Source organism: Tamandua tetradactyla, chromosome 18, assembly GCF_023851605.1.
Source record: "Tamandua tetradactyla isolate mTamTet1 chromosome 18, mTamTet1.pri, whole genome shotgun sequence".
NCBI lineage: Eukaryota > Metazoa > Chordata > Mammalia > Pilosa > Myrmecophagidae > Tamandua > Tamandua tetradactyla.
In genome coordinates this window covers 1,795,109-1,810,576 of record NC_135344.1, presented here as the reverse complement: position 1 = coordinate 1,810,576, position 15,468 = coordinate 1,795,109, and the positions used below count along the sequence as shown (strand labels likewise).

Sequence of the window (15,468 nt, the reverse complement as noted above, 5' to 3'; positions counted from 1 at the left end):
CTTTTTCCATGTGTGTATCCTATTATGGCAGTAATAGTTGCTGAATTTTTGCTTTTGTTTTTGTTTATTTGTTTGCTTTGGGACATGCATAGGCCAGAGATTGAACCCAGGTCTCCTGCATGGTAGGCAAATGACCATTAATAATTTTAATACCAACTTTAAATGTTTGTCTAGTAAGTCCAACGTCTAAGTTTCACAGGGACAGTTACTATTTTTCTTTTTTACTGTGCATGGACCTTTATTTTTGTTTCCTTGCATACCTCATCCCTTTTTGAATATTTATCAAATATGTGTCATCTCCTGAAATAAGATTATTCTCTCTAGCATTGGTTGTTGTTGCTATTCATAGTAGTTGTGGTTTGTTTTTTGTTTAGTGAGTTTTTTCAGTTAATTCTACAAAGCATGTATTATTTTTCATTTGTGGCTATGAATGTTTTTGCTTGGTTAGCTTGATGGTCAGTTAATATATGGACAAAGATTTATTTAAATGCCTGGAAGTAATATGTCTTTTCCCATTCTTTGCTGAGAATGAGTGATGGGCATGCTTCCAGCCCTCAGCCAGGCAGTCTACAACTCATTTTTAGCATTCACTTCTAGCCTGATCCTGGCTCTCAGTCGAGCCAGAAGTGTTGTCTTTGGGTCCTTATCAGGTCTTTTCTGAGCACGTGCAGCCCTGGCTGTCTGCACAGCCCTGCATGCTCTCATAGGCAACTAGATTCTCAGGAATATATCAGAGGTTTCCAAAGCCTCTGGACATTTTATTCCCCAGCTTTTCCTTTTAAGCATTATGGGTAGTTTGTTCTTTGCTTTAACTCTTGTCTTTGGCCTCAGGTAGTTGTGAGATTAAATAGTTGCTTCTGACTGTTTTTGACAAACAACCCAAGATTGTGCACACTGGGTGAGTTTGATCAGGTCAAATGATAAAAAAAGTGAGACCTTCCAAGGGACTACTATATGGGTAATTCTTTGGGAATGGGTTTTAAAGGTGCTCCAAATCTCTTTGGACCCTTACATTGCCTGCCAGGCTGCTGTTTTTCATGATTGCCATGATTATCCACTGTTGATTTTAATGCTACTGAGGATCTGGGGAGTGGGGGATGAGAATAAGACACACTAAAATGCTACAAAGTTCACTGTTCTTAATGGAATTAGGCTTTTTTCTTGAACAAATATTGTCTAGGAGAGCTCTGAAAAAATCAATTTTGATAATTTTTGCTAGTGTTCTTGTTTTTATGGAAAAGAGGATCTTTGGTGATGTTATTCAACCACCCCTGCCATCACTTGCCCAATTTATAATTGGCTTTTTGCCTTCTTATTTTTGGTTTCAAGAGTTTTTCATATATTTCGAATATTAGACCTTTGTCAGATATATGCATTGAACTATTTTCTCCCAATCTATGACTTACTTTTTATTTTTGTGATGTCATCTTTAGAAGAAGATTAATTGTGAATCTTGCTGACATACCCATTGTCAATTTTTTCTTTTGCAGCTTGTGTTTTTGTTTCCAATAAAAAATATCCATGACCCCATGGCTATTGAGACTCCCCCCTTATGTTTCCTTATAGAATGTTTTGGTTTCAGCATTTACTTTGAGGACTGCAATACTTTTCATATCTATTTTTCTGCCTGGTGTGAGGTTAAAATTCATCCCTGCTCCCCTCCCCCACCCCCTGATCCCTGCAAAGGCTATTCTGTTGTTCCATCACATTTTTTTAAAACAAACAAACAAACAAAAACAAACAATCCTTTCATGCTGGAATTGGCTTGGTACCTTTAATGAAAATGAATGGAACTAACTGATCTATTTTTTTTTCACTTTCTACTTTCTGTCAATGGTCAATCCACCTATCCTTATGTCCACAGTAGATTGTCTTAGTTACAGTAGCTTTATTATTAGTCTTGAAAACAAGTTGTGTAGAATGTCTAACTTTGATTTTCTTTTAAACGCTTTTTTGGGTATTTTAGCTCTTGTGCATTTCCATATAAGCTTTAGAATCAACTTGTCAATCTCAATAGAAAAACACTGGCATTTTAAATGGGATTTCATTTCAAGTGTAGGCAAATGTGGAGAAAATAGCATTTTAAACAATATTCAGTTTTCCAATCTATAAATGAGGCATTTCTTTATCTTTTTAGTTTTCATTGTGATACAGTGTAAATATATTGTTAAATTTCTTTCATGTTTTTGCATGCTATTGAAAATGGTATTTAAAAACTGTTCATTTCCATTTTTTTCCTGAACAGCAAAATAAAGTGGATTTTTCTTTTAATTTTTTGTTTTTCTCCTTGGTCTCATTTATTTACATTGGTTTTTGTTTACTCACATTATTGAATTATCCTATTGCTTAAAACAGCTGATTTTCTTAAGATATTCAGAAAACTCATGTCATCTTCCAAAAATAATTTTGATTCTTACTTTTTGATTTACATCCCTCTTAAATCCCTTCTATATGCTAAGTGATTTGATTAGTAACTCTAGAATAATGTTAGAATAATTTAGAGTAAGGCCATCTTTTTCTTGCCCTTATTTCAGAGAGGATGCTTTAAGTGTTTTCCCATAAATTCTTAAATATTTTCATGAGATTTTTGGATTAGGTCACTTTTAATTTTTGTTCAACATTGGGATTAAAAAGAAAGGGTTAATTTTAGAGAATGATTTTCAGTATCTATATAGATGATTTTAAGATTCACCTTTTAAAATAATGTACTCTATTAGATTCCCTAATATTTCATAATGCTGTTGTCTTAGAAACTTTATATAGAGTTATAAACTAATTTTGCTGAGTTATTAACTTAATATACTGCTGGGTATTTTTGATGCTGTTATTTTGGAATTTAGTATTAATATTTATGAGAGGTATAGGAAGTTGGTTTAGAGTTATCATTGTCAGCTTGCTTCATAAAAATTATTTAGAAGCATTTCCTTCCTTTTCCACATTTTCCAACAGTGTAAGCAGCCTTGTCATTGTCCAATCATTAAAAATCATTCAAAATTCCAGATATTCATGCATTTTCGGGGTTAGAAATTTGTAATTTCATTACTTTATTCCTTCCATGGTAATTGCTCTTTGATATGTTGTCTGGTAAGTTTCTATAATCAATTATTCTCTTTGGGAAAAAAATCCATTACACTGAAGTTCTCAAAATTATTTGTATACTGTTGAGTGAAATAGTTTTTTCATTCTTTTTATTTCCTTGTTCCATAATATTATTTTTCTTGCCAAATTGCACAATAGTTTATCCATTTTATTGGTACTTTCTGCATCTAAGACATAGGTCCTGAATTAGTAGTTGTATATGTATTTTTTATGTTTTAAATTCAATAACTTTAAAAATGCTTATCACTTCTTTTACTTTCCTTATGATTATTTTCACCTCTATAATGATTCCTATTTGATTTTATCTTATTATTTGTACTTTATTAACATGAGTCTTAATAGGGCTATGAATTTTCATTTGAATGCCACTCAACTGTAATCTCTAAGTTATTTATGCAGTTTTTTAGATTTCCATATGTTAGCTTTAAACAATTACTTTTTGTATATTTGGCCACTTTGATTTGTATTTCTTCTCTAACCAAACTGTAGTATACAGAGACTTCTAAATTGCTCAGTGATATGTTTTAGTTGTCTTAATTGTTTGACCTTCCATTTTTATTTCTAGTTCTATTTAATTGGATCAGAGAAGATTTCTGGTAGTCCTGATTTTTGGAATTTATTGTAATTTCTATAATTTTTCACCAGGCATGTAAAAAAATAGAACAGGAATAAGAAAGAGAGGGAAAAAGATATTTTCCTATTTTCAGCTATTGAGAAAGTGAAAACCAGCCCTGCTAGTTTTAGATGTGCCATTTCTAACAGAATGCCAAGGGTTACTGAAAAAGCCAAAGTGTCTAACTGGAACCCTGGGTCACAAGGCAGCTGTGAAAAGACTACCAGGCACTTCTTCTGCGTGGCTGCTGCTTTCTTGCCAATGACATTATTATTCCTACTTCATTCCTCTCACCTCTTGAGCAATTGCTAAACTGCCCCAGGTCCTTGAAAACATCCATATCAAGAGAGCGTCCCTAATCCTTACTTGCTATTATTCAGCAAAGCCCATATTCTATAGAAAACCCTCTTCACTTGTGGTAGTTTGAAGTTCTATGCACCCTAGAAATACATGCTTTTAGAAGTCATCCATTCCTCTCGGTTAAACCTATTGGAAGTAGCACCTTTTAATGAGACTACTTCAGTTACCTCACTTAAGGTGTGGCCCAATCCCATCAGATAGGGTTTTAATCCTATTACTGGAGTCCTTTATAAGCAAAATGAAATTCAGACACAGAGAGACAAAGAAACAGGAATCAAGAGGCTGGAGATCGAGAGAATGGGGAATAAAAGAGAGAGACCAGGGATGTTGCCTTAGGTCTTGTCATGTGAGACAGGAGCCAAGGATTGTTGGCAGCCAGTCCCAGAATGGTGGTCTTTGGGGAGAAAGCATGCCTTGATGACACTTTGACTTAGAATTTCTTTTTCTCAATTCTTTGAACAAATAAAATCCTGTTTTAGAACCTGATGTATTTCATGGTACTTTCCTGAGAATCCTAGGAAACTAAAACTCCCTCTAACCAACATGCCCATAGCTTCCCAGGAGAAAGTTTTAATCTTACTGCAGTAAACAAAATGGACCTAAATTTTTGAATTCAGGCATGTTTGATAGGTGGGCTTTAATAATGTAAAGTTTTTTTTACATGAATTTGACTCATTGAGTCAAACTAGCTCTCCTATAACTTAATTTTTAAGTTTTTGTTCATTTGAGCTGTCATGGACTGGAATAGGTAAATCAATATTTACTATTATGTTTCTTTTGTCCATGTATTTCGCTTTGGCCCTTTTGAATGTTAAAGACATGTTATTTGGTCCATGGATTCTCTTTGAATAACTCACATTTCTGCACAGTACAACTCCTCTTAGAAAGGCATTTACAGTCACCCTAAGAGTGTATGTATAATGAAATATACCAGACTAGTAAAGTTTAGACATTACTGCCTCCATAGATAAAGATGAAGATTTATCCTTCTTCTTTCTGGGGATGATTTGTTCATATAACAAAGTAAACATAACTTTTTCTCTCTGGAAACGATGATCAGGGTCCCAAAAAGCCTATGTAAGATCATGGATTCCTAATGTAGGGATTCTTCTCTTGTAACACACTCTGATGCGTGAGCAGCACGGTTTCTCTTTGGTTGAATGGCTCCCTATACCAGGGCTCTTTCCTTCACCCAATAGATCTGTAACTTCTGGAAATGCTGGGAGAGTTAGTGAAGGCCCATCTTTCAACTCTGCTCTCAATTCTTCTCATGGCTTGGGGAATGAGACTGGGAGAAGAAAATCTTTATGTACATTACCTGTCTACAGAATGGATGTGTTTTTTATTTTTTTTTCCAGTTGGTGAGAGCACAAAGGTCTGAGCCCAGGTTTGACTTCAAGAGAGAAACCTAGAGTCCAGCAACTCTCCCCATGCTTGGATATCGAGGGGTTATTTGCCATCAATTCTGGGCACATAATTCTGCTCTATGGCTTTCAACTGTGCATTGGATCTGGTCTTCCTAAAGTGTACACCTGCAAAGAGTTATAGGTGATTGATTCAAGTCATATTTATCAATAGGCTCCTAATATTGCAGTATCTATGAGAATTCATTTGTCTTTTCTCTATTCTTCTTTTCTGTACGTTTTCTCCTAGAAATTGCTCTTTCAAAAATTCTCCTTACCGTATTTAGTGAGCTTAGCTATACAATAGTGACAAGCTATACAATACAAGAACGACCAAGAAAGATTTATGTACTCTTGAGATTTTTTATTCTAGCTTATGGAAGTTCTCATAGAAAATTGATTGTGCAGTTCTATTTTCATTTTTTTAATGGCAGTAATTTGAGAAAAGGGCTCATTATAATTGTACAGTAGTAAGCTTCAAAATGTTTTAAATGGGTCCTCTTCAGAAACACTTGTATTTAAACTTCATTTATTCACATGAAATGTTTTTCACAATCTTTTTACGCTGTTGATATAATTAAGGAGCACTTTGTATCTCAGAATTTTTTGCCACATCTTCTAAAGTTCGGTATTAAGTGAGAACTGTTGGTTTGGGTTAACTGCACAGAAAATTAGAAATGAAAGTTGAAACTAGAAACACTTCTTTCCTATCCCATTTAGAGCCTCCCTCACATCTTGATTCTTAAGGCTGTAGATCAGGGGGTTTAAGGTGGGAATTATAATGCCATAAAACACAGAGGCTGCCTTTTCTTGCTCTTGAGACCCACTGGTACCATGATGTAAGTACATATAAGAAAGCGTCCCATAGAAAATAATGACAGCTGTCAGGTGAGAAGCACAGGTGGAGAAGGCTTTTCTCCTTCCTGCAGTAGAAGATATCTTCAGAATGGCGGCCAGGATGCATATGTAGGAGAAGAAGACAACCAGCACCGTGGACATCACATTAAATCCCACAAAGACTGTCAATAGGAGGACGCTGATGTTGATGTTGGAGCATGAAAGGGCCAGAATTGGGGGTTCATCACAGAAAAAGTGATTAATTGCCTTGGATTTTCAAAAGGTCAATGAGAAAGTAAAACTTGCGTTGACAGAGCCATTTAGGAAACCCATGAAGTATGAACCAACGAGCAGTTGAATGCAGAATCTCTGGGACATGACTATTGGATAGTGCAGTGGGTTACAGATGGCCACGTAACGGTCCACTGCCATGGCAGCCAGGATGTAGGCATCACAGGTTGCAAAAGTACCATAGACTAGTAATTGTGCAAAACATCCTATGAATGAGATGGATTTTTCTGTACTCACAAAGTTTTGCAGCATCTTGGGAGTGATGGCAGAGGTATAGCAGAGATCAACAAAAGCCAGCTGCTGGAGGAAAAAGTACATAGGGTGTGCAAGCAAGAATCAATCCTGATGAGTAGGATCATTCCAATGTTTCCCACGAGGGTGATCGCATAGATTATTAGAAATGCTATGAAGACGATATGCCAAAACTTGTGTTGGCAGGCAAATCCCAGCAGAATGAATTCAGTCACTTGAGTGCCATTTTCTTGTTCCATGGCTAGCAAGAGTTAAATGTCAGCTAAAATATGCAAATAAAGTAGAGCAGATTAAGCTAAGATTATTGTGATATTTAAACTAACTCCAGAATTGTGATGGAATATATTTGGTTTCATACTGGGGCCAGTGGATATTTTCCAAGATACAATTGTCTTGGATTTTAAAGGCAAAGTTGCAAATGGCTAAGTCTTATCCTCCTTGCCCCCCCACTTTACTCATTTCCTGTACAGTTTGAGAAAATTGTCATGGAAGAATAGCTGTATTCTTAGGGTGCACACTGACAGACATTACATAAATATATCATTTGAAGAACATGTGAAAACATGCCTTTATTTAATTTGCCTTTCCTATATACTATATATATTTTAATTATTATATCCCATTACAACTAAACACAAATTATTTTATCTCAATATCTTTACATATACAGAGTTCTACATAATACTGCTGCTACATAACTCCCTATCCTTATATCCTCATCTTACATATTGCACCAGCCCTCATGGGTTGCTCTTGTTCCTTGTTTTCCTCTATTTCTGGAATTCCAACATGTTCTTCTCTCTGCCTTGAATTGCCTCCAATCCATTTTCTGCATGTTATTAACTCTTACTTTTCCTTCTAGCCTCAGTTTCAAAGTTTCTTCCAAGGGGATATTAATTGATGATTCCACGAAGCTAACTGCCATAGTTCTTGGTCCCTCTTCTTTGTATCCTTTTTCCTACCTCTAATTATTGATATAATTACTTTCATTCTTTCCTTAGTTTCTATTTTCTCATGGATTGTAAGTTCCATAAATAGAGCAGTGAAGAATGGGCCTGGTGTTGAAAATAGTGGTTAATTGAAAACATGAATGAAAGAGTGAATGAATGAAAAATACTAAGTGTAGAAAAACAAACATTTAGTTACCTAAAGAATTTTTTTACAATTAATGCACAATGTTATCTTTCCTTTAAAAAGGTGCATGTATTTTTAACTTTAATCTCTGATCCAATGGTTATAATAAGCATACTATATGATTAAAAAATTAAGACCCATAGTCAAGTTCAAAAAGAAGTTCAACATTCATTCTATCTTTGGTTTATTTATTTTAAAATATTTTATTTATCCAAAAATATTTACTAGTAACTATTCTGAGAAAGGCACTGTCTAAGGGCTGACGAAAAGTTTTGAACAAACAGATGAAGGCTCTGTTCTCCTGGTGATGACATTATGGTGGGGAAGATACAAAATGAATATATTATATATAATTTAATATGTATATTTCTAAATATATCTTAAAATCTATAAATATCAGGTGGCTGTAAAAGCTGCAAAAACAATAAAATTTCCTTGTAAAGCTGGAGATGCAATTACACATATGTAATTTTGCTCGATCTTGAGATCTGAAATAAAAAATTTTTATAAAGGCATAAATGTATATTGCAAGTTTTCAACATGGACAGGAGGTTAATGAGACATAACTGAAAGATCCAAGAAAGTCAAAGCAAATTCTGAGGCGTCAATGGGAAAGCAAAAAATCAGCTAGATTGATACTGTAGCATCCTGCAAAGGGTCAGAAATGGATATCAGTTGGCATCCTGGAAGAGGGCTGAAGAGGATATTGAAATAATGGGGAATGGTCAAGAGCCTTCTAAGAAGCAACATGTAGTGTACATATGGTCAGTAGCTCATCTAGCAGTACAGTTTCCTTCACTCACGAGTATGAAGAGACAAATAGCTTACCTGATATGTGAACTTGACAAAGAAAGAGAGAATGTCCACTTGGAGAAGGCAGAAGCTACACAGGGAGAAGGACCATCTGGAATTCACAAATAACCTCTTCTCTTGAGTGGAGAAGATTTAGATAGCTGGTGGAGAGTTTGGAGTTGAATTAAATTAAAAAAAAAACATGAAAGCTAAGCAAAGCAAAACCTAGATGAAATGATTAATTCAGATGAAAATAAAAAGTTGCCATGGTTAGTCATATTTTTCATTGTGACTCTGATTAGTTTACTAAGTTATTATTAGAAAACATTGAATAATGATCCTTAGCAAAACTACAATATACCTATATTCAGGCATAATGAGGGTAGGTGGGACATTGTATATATATGTTGCAGGAGGAATTTGGCAAGGTCAAAACCAAATCTTCATGTCTATAGTAGGAAGTCAATAGATAATGGCTAAAACAGAAAGATGAGTAATAAAACAAATGTTATTTAGAGATCTGGATATAAGACCCAAAGAATCAGCTAAAATTTTTTTCTTGTAGAAAAAGACTTTAATGTGGCAGTCCTTGAAGAAAGGAAATTGGTATTGGTTTGAAGTGGAGGGAATTGCTCTTCTAAATTATATACATGAATAAATTTAAGAAAACTTTTAAAATAACACAGGAAAATGAAATTATCTCAAGCCTCAAGTGCATAGGTTGAATTGATCATGTTCCCTTTTTTCCTGGCACTTGTATAAAAAGTGAACACTTGTCATTTGTATGGAAGTGAAACAGTAAGAATAATTAAGACAGTTTTAAAGGAAACAAGGCTGGGACCTACCCTTACAAATATCAGAACATATAATAAAACTATAGGAAAAAAGGCAAAGTGGTATGTTGTGTGAACAGACAAATAGATAAATGTAATTGAGAAAAGGAAATCATGAACAAACTCATGTACTTAAAGAATCTTGGTAGATAATAAAGGTAGTTTAGTGGCCCCCCAAAACTGTGGTTATAAATGCCCGTACACACATAAAAACAAAATTGAATTACTGCTTTGCATTTTACAACACATGATTCCAAATGGATTTTTATTTAAATATAAGAGAATCAGAATTTTAAAGCTTCAGAGTAAATATAGCAGAAAGCTTTATGGTTTAGATATGCAGAAAATTACACATCATTATTAATAAAAATTCAGCTACATTATAAGTAAAATAATTACCTTAATAGCTTAATAAATGAGAAGAGACCAGTTATTGGTTGGAAAATGATATTTGCAGTACATATTACATCGAAGCAGGAGTGTCCACTATATATAAAGATTTTCTGTAAAACAACCCATCTGAAAAATAGGCAAAGATATAAACCTGACATTGATAGAAGAGGAAAACTCAACAGCCAATGGAAACATGAGCAAATTGGTAATCAGATGAATAATAAAGCGTTGGTAAACCATTTCATACCAATCAGTCTAAAAGACTGAGTTTTGGCAAGAGTGTGGAGCCCCAGGGACTCATGTGTTCTCATTGGGAAGGTAAATGGATATAAGTACGTCCAAGACCAATTTAAAAGTATTTAGTAAAATTGAAGATATGCCTCTCCATAACCAAACGATTCCATTATAAGTATATATTCTAAAAAAATTCTGCCTGCAGAAACGTGGTATATATATAAGAATGTTCATAATAGCATTGTTTGTCATAAAAAATGTCCTGCAAAACATTTAAATAGCAGCAGAATAGATAAATCCATTGTAGCTCAATAAGTTAGTGAAGAATCAGTGAAATGGAGCTATGCACATCATCATGGATTCTCTCATAATTAATGTTGAGTGAAAATAGCAAGTTACGGATAAATGCGTATGATATGATACATTTACGTAAAGATTAAAACATGGAAAACAATTCTTTATTTAGCATATATATATATACAGCCAGGAAGAGCTGTACTTCCATATATGATGAGATTAAAATGTACCTTTACTGGTAGGGGTATAGCAAAGCAAGCCTGTTGTTGATAGGGGCTTCTCTGGTTCATTAAAAAATCTTAATAGTACGCACAGGAGGATAGTTGTTTAGCAATAGGACAAGAAGCAATTCTCTTCAATTAAACATTTAGCAATAGCTGAGGGGAATACATTTGTGCAAGTTGCTTCCGGAGGTAAGTTTTTTATAAAATAAATGAACTAAAGCTGTTTCAAGAAGACTTTTAACTAGTGGGCAAAAGCACTTATCAGAGGAGGGTAGAAAAGGTTGTGGGTCCATGTGAATTTTAATCTTGTTAGAGTAGTGAGTTTTACCATATCAATTTAACTTCAATCCCTCTGAATTCAAATAAAGTGATATGATATTACAAGGGCATTTTTAAAAAGCTAAGGAAACTACTACAAGGAAACATCCTTCCCATTAGTTTGCATAATCATGATGGGATGGCTCATGATTAAATTCTTTGTTTCATCTATGATAAGGGTTTTGCTAATCCAATGACTGCTAAGAAAATGAAAGTATAATACCTGTGTGTTTTGAATATCCTTAACCTGTACTGAGTCGCAGGGCTTCTGGAGCTTCATTTACATTCAGCATTGTGAGTTTGAAAGGAAACAAGTAGATCTAGTTTTGAATTCTGGTCTCACAATTCAATAGAGACAAAGGATGCACCTCCTGTGAGCATAAGCTTCTTTCTACAAAATATAATCCCAGAATTTAAAAGATAAGTCAAGTTCATTGCAACACTGTTTAGAATAGCACAAGTTTGGAAATAGTGTTAAATAAAGCACAACAAGCCATATTATAGATCAATACACAGTCCCAAATGAATGATATCAATCTATAGTCTAATGGAAAGGTATTCTATATCATATTGTCAAATGAGAAACGCAAGGTGCAGAAGAAATCACACTATGTGACCCTTTTAAAAATAAAACTTTCCCGCACTCCCCCCTTTGCCTTACTCATGGGTAAATGTCAGGATGGATACATACAAACTCTTACCTATCCTTGGACATGAGAGAGGAAATTTTAAACTTCTGTACTTTCACTTCCATATGTTTTTTAAAAATGTAATGGTTTCTTAGTTTATTAATCATTTACATGGACACTGGATTTTTTTTTTTTTTTCACATGGGCAGGCACCGGGAATCAAACCCGGGTTCTCTGGCATCGCAGGCAAGAATTCCTGCCTGCTGAGCCACCATGGCCCACCCCATAGTTTTTCATTTTACAATGACTCATTGTTCTTAAAAGCAGAAGGAATGGCTCAGCAGGCAAAATTCTCACCTGCCGTGCTGAAGACCCGGGTTCGATTTCTAGTGCCTGCCCAAGCAAAAGAAGAAAAAAAAAAAAGGCAAGAGGAAGACAAAAAGATAAAGCTTGCTTTGTTGTGATGTGTAACTAAAGTGAGTTGACTTCTGTAAATATCCCAGCACAGGTCAAGCATAGAATAGATGGGAATATATTATGCGCATATATTCTTTGATTGATTCATTCATTCAACAATACAATTATGTTTCCATTCATGTCCTTTCCCAGGAGCACTCAGTCCAACTCAGATCTCTTACTCCCTTTCCATTATGTTACCAGAAATGAAATGCCTTCACCGGCCTTGGGGTGAAACACGCTGGAACACTGGCTCTGACCCTTTTGTCCTGCTACTTGCCACACACACCGCAAGCGTATGCAAAGATTTTTAAAAGTGGAATTTATTATGTTTTACTTACACTGGAGATGCTTCCAGTCTCTCTTCCTACAGTTGGTGCAGGCAGATTGCCCATCAAGCTTTTTCTCTGGGGTTCCTTCCAATAGGGGAATTTATAGCTGGGACCTAAAGGATAAGTGTTTGCTCCCTTGATAATCTGAGGTTCCCAGGGGCTGAGATGGAATCAGAAAAACATGGTTCATTAGTTATTTTCTGGTAAAGAAATATTGAGGTGTCCAGAGATTTTATTTTTGCTTTACTGCCATTAGAAACTTGCTTTTTTTTTTTTGAGAGTTACTTTGCTATCTACCGATTTCCTCCCTCCCTCCCTCCCTACTTTCTTTTTCATTTTCCTGCATTCCTTTTGCGCGTGTGTGTGAAAAATAACACATCCACATAATAAAAAATTAAAAAATACAAGTGCATGAAGTAAAAGCTGAGTTGTCCTCTCTCCCTTAATTCCGGATTCTTTGTTTCTGTCCCTGGAGGTCTTCACTGTTAAAAACCTCTGGTATCTTCCTGATATGAGCCTTGCATTTGCAAAACATACTAATATTTATGTTCTTTCTTCTACCCCCCCACATAATAGCTTATTATTCATATTGTTATGCAGCTTGCATTTTCACTTAATATTTCTGTGGCATCTGTCTGCATTAGTGTGGGACGAGAAACATCTCTGATTTTATTGCTTGTATTACGTATTATTGAAAAGCTGTATCCTTTAATTTATTTAATCAAACCCCCCTTCTCCCCAAATGGTGGATGTTTTGACAGTTTCTGATCTGTTGTTAATGTAAACAATATTATGGTAAATATTTTTGTATGAATATATCTCTAGGATCAAAATATTTAAAAAATTATTTTTGTGTGGGCTTTCTGAGACAAAAGGTATAAGCAATATGAATTACTCCCTACCACCCCTGCGTTATTGACCCTTAGCATTGGCTGGGTAAATTTGTTACTATTGATGAAAGAATATTAAAATATTACTGTTGACTATATAATCTATAGTTTGCAATAGGTGCATTTTGTTCCATATACCACTCTATTATTAATTCCTTGTGGTAAAACACTAGTTTTAGTTCGTTAAAGAACTTTTTAATATTTATATTGATAGTTCCACGCTTCATTCATACAGCGTGCACTGTGTATACAGTACCGTGTTTTAACTTCTGGCTTTCCTTGTAGTGAATTACATGACTCTGAAAGGTCTTCTTTTAAATTTTGGGGGATGTTTTAGCTCTTTTGCATCTCCATGTAAACTTTAGAATCAGCTTGTCAATCTCTATAGAAAACCACTGGTGTTTTGATTGTGATTTCATTTCAAGTATAAATGGATGTGGAGAAAATTGGCATTTTAACAATATTTAGTTTTCTAAAGCATGCATCTGTTTTTCCTACTCTTTGTTGTTTTCTTTATAAACTTAGTGTATGTATATTGCCACACATGTTTTTGGATGCTGTTGAAAATGGTGTTTTAAAAAATGTTTATTCCCATTTTTCACAGTATATAGAAATAAAATTGATTGTTCTTTGTTACTTTAAGTTTTTGCTTTTCTCTTTTGTCTCATTATTTGTGTACATTAATTTGTGTTTAGCCATATGGTTGAATTGTCCTATTGTTTTTAACAGTTGATTTTCTTGAGATATCCAGAAAAGCCATGCCATCTTCTAATAATAGTTTTGACTCCTACTTTTCTGCTTTATATCTTTCTTGATCACTTCTATATTCTAAGTGCTTTGACTAGTAGCTCTAGAATAATGTTTGAATAATTTAGAGTGAGGCTACCTTTTTCTTGCCCTTGACATTAAACGGGATGCTTTAACTGTTTTCCCATAAGTATTTAAGTATTCCCCGTGAGATTTTTTGTTTGAGGCACTTTTACTTTTTATTCAACAGTGGGATTAAAAAGAAAGGGTTAATTTTAGAGAATGATTTTAGTTACCTATGTAGATGATTTTAAGATTCATCCAATTAAAATAAAATTCTCTATTATATTAATTATAGCTATCTTTGTTAGCTTGCTTCATAAAAATTATTTTGAACATGCCTTTTCCCCCCTACGTTTTCCAGCAGTGTAAACAGCATTGTCATTGGCCAGTTAAAAATCATGCAAGCATTTCAGATCTTCATGCTTTTTTGGGGGATCGAAGTTTGCAATTTCACTACTTTTTCCTCCCATGGTAATTTGTCTTTAATATGGTATCTGTAAGTTTTTGTAATCAATATTTTCTTAGGAAAAAAATCCATTCCATCCAGGTTCTCAAGTTTATGTGCATACTGTTCAGCTGAATAGTCTTTTCATTCCTTTTATTTTCTTGATAAATTGCACAATGCTTTAACTATTTTATTGGTGCTTTCTGTATCAAGAATGCAGTCTTGAATTTAGTAGTTGTACATTTTTTAATGATTTTAAGTTAAATATCTTTTAAGAATGATTACTTTCACCTCTAAAATGATGCTTAATTAGTTTATTCTTATTATTTGTCCTTAACATGAAGATTAACAGAGTTATCGATTTTCATTTGAATATGACTTCACTGTAGTTTATAAGTTATTTATACAAATTTTTAAAGGATTTTATATAATGATTTATAAAAACATTACTTATATATATTTGGCAATTTCATTTCATATTTCTTTTCTAGCCAAACTGTTGTATAATGGGATGTCTTAATTTCTGAGTGATAAGTTTTTAGTTGTGCTTGCCTTCCAATTTTACTTCTAGTTCTTTTTTATTGGATCAGAGAATATTTCCTTTCTGATTTTTGGAATTTATTGTAATTTCTATAATTTTTCAGTGGGCATGTTAAAAAAAGAATGACAGAAAAAAAGAGAGAAAAGAGAGAAGAAAGAGGTAGGTCACGATGGCTCAGCAGGCAGAGTTCTTGCCTGCCATGACGGAGACCCGGGTTCGATTCCCGGTGCCTGCCCATGCAAAAAAAAAGAGAGATGAAAGATGTTTTCCTATTTTCAGATATCA

At 34.2% G+C, this 15,468-nt stretch overlaps 1 pseudogene; it reads right to left on the bottom strand.

The window, feature by feature from the left end:
• Positions 1 to 6,165: 6,165 nt before the first annotated feature.
• LOC143662484 (olfactory receptor 5AK3-like) lies at positions 6,166 to 7,094 on the bottom strand (annotated as a pseudogene).
• Between the last annotated feature and the right edge of the window lie 8,374 nt (positions 7,095 to 15,468).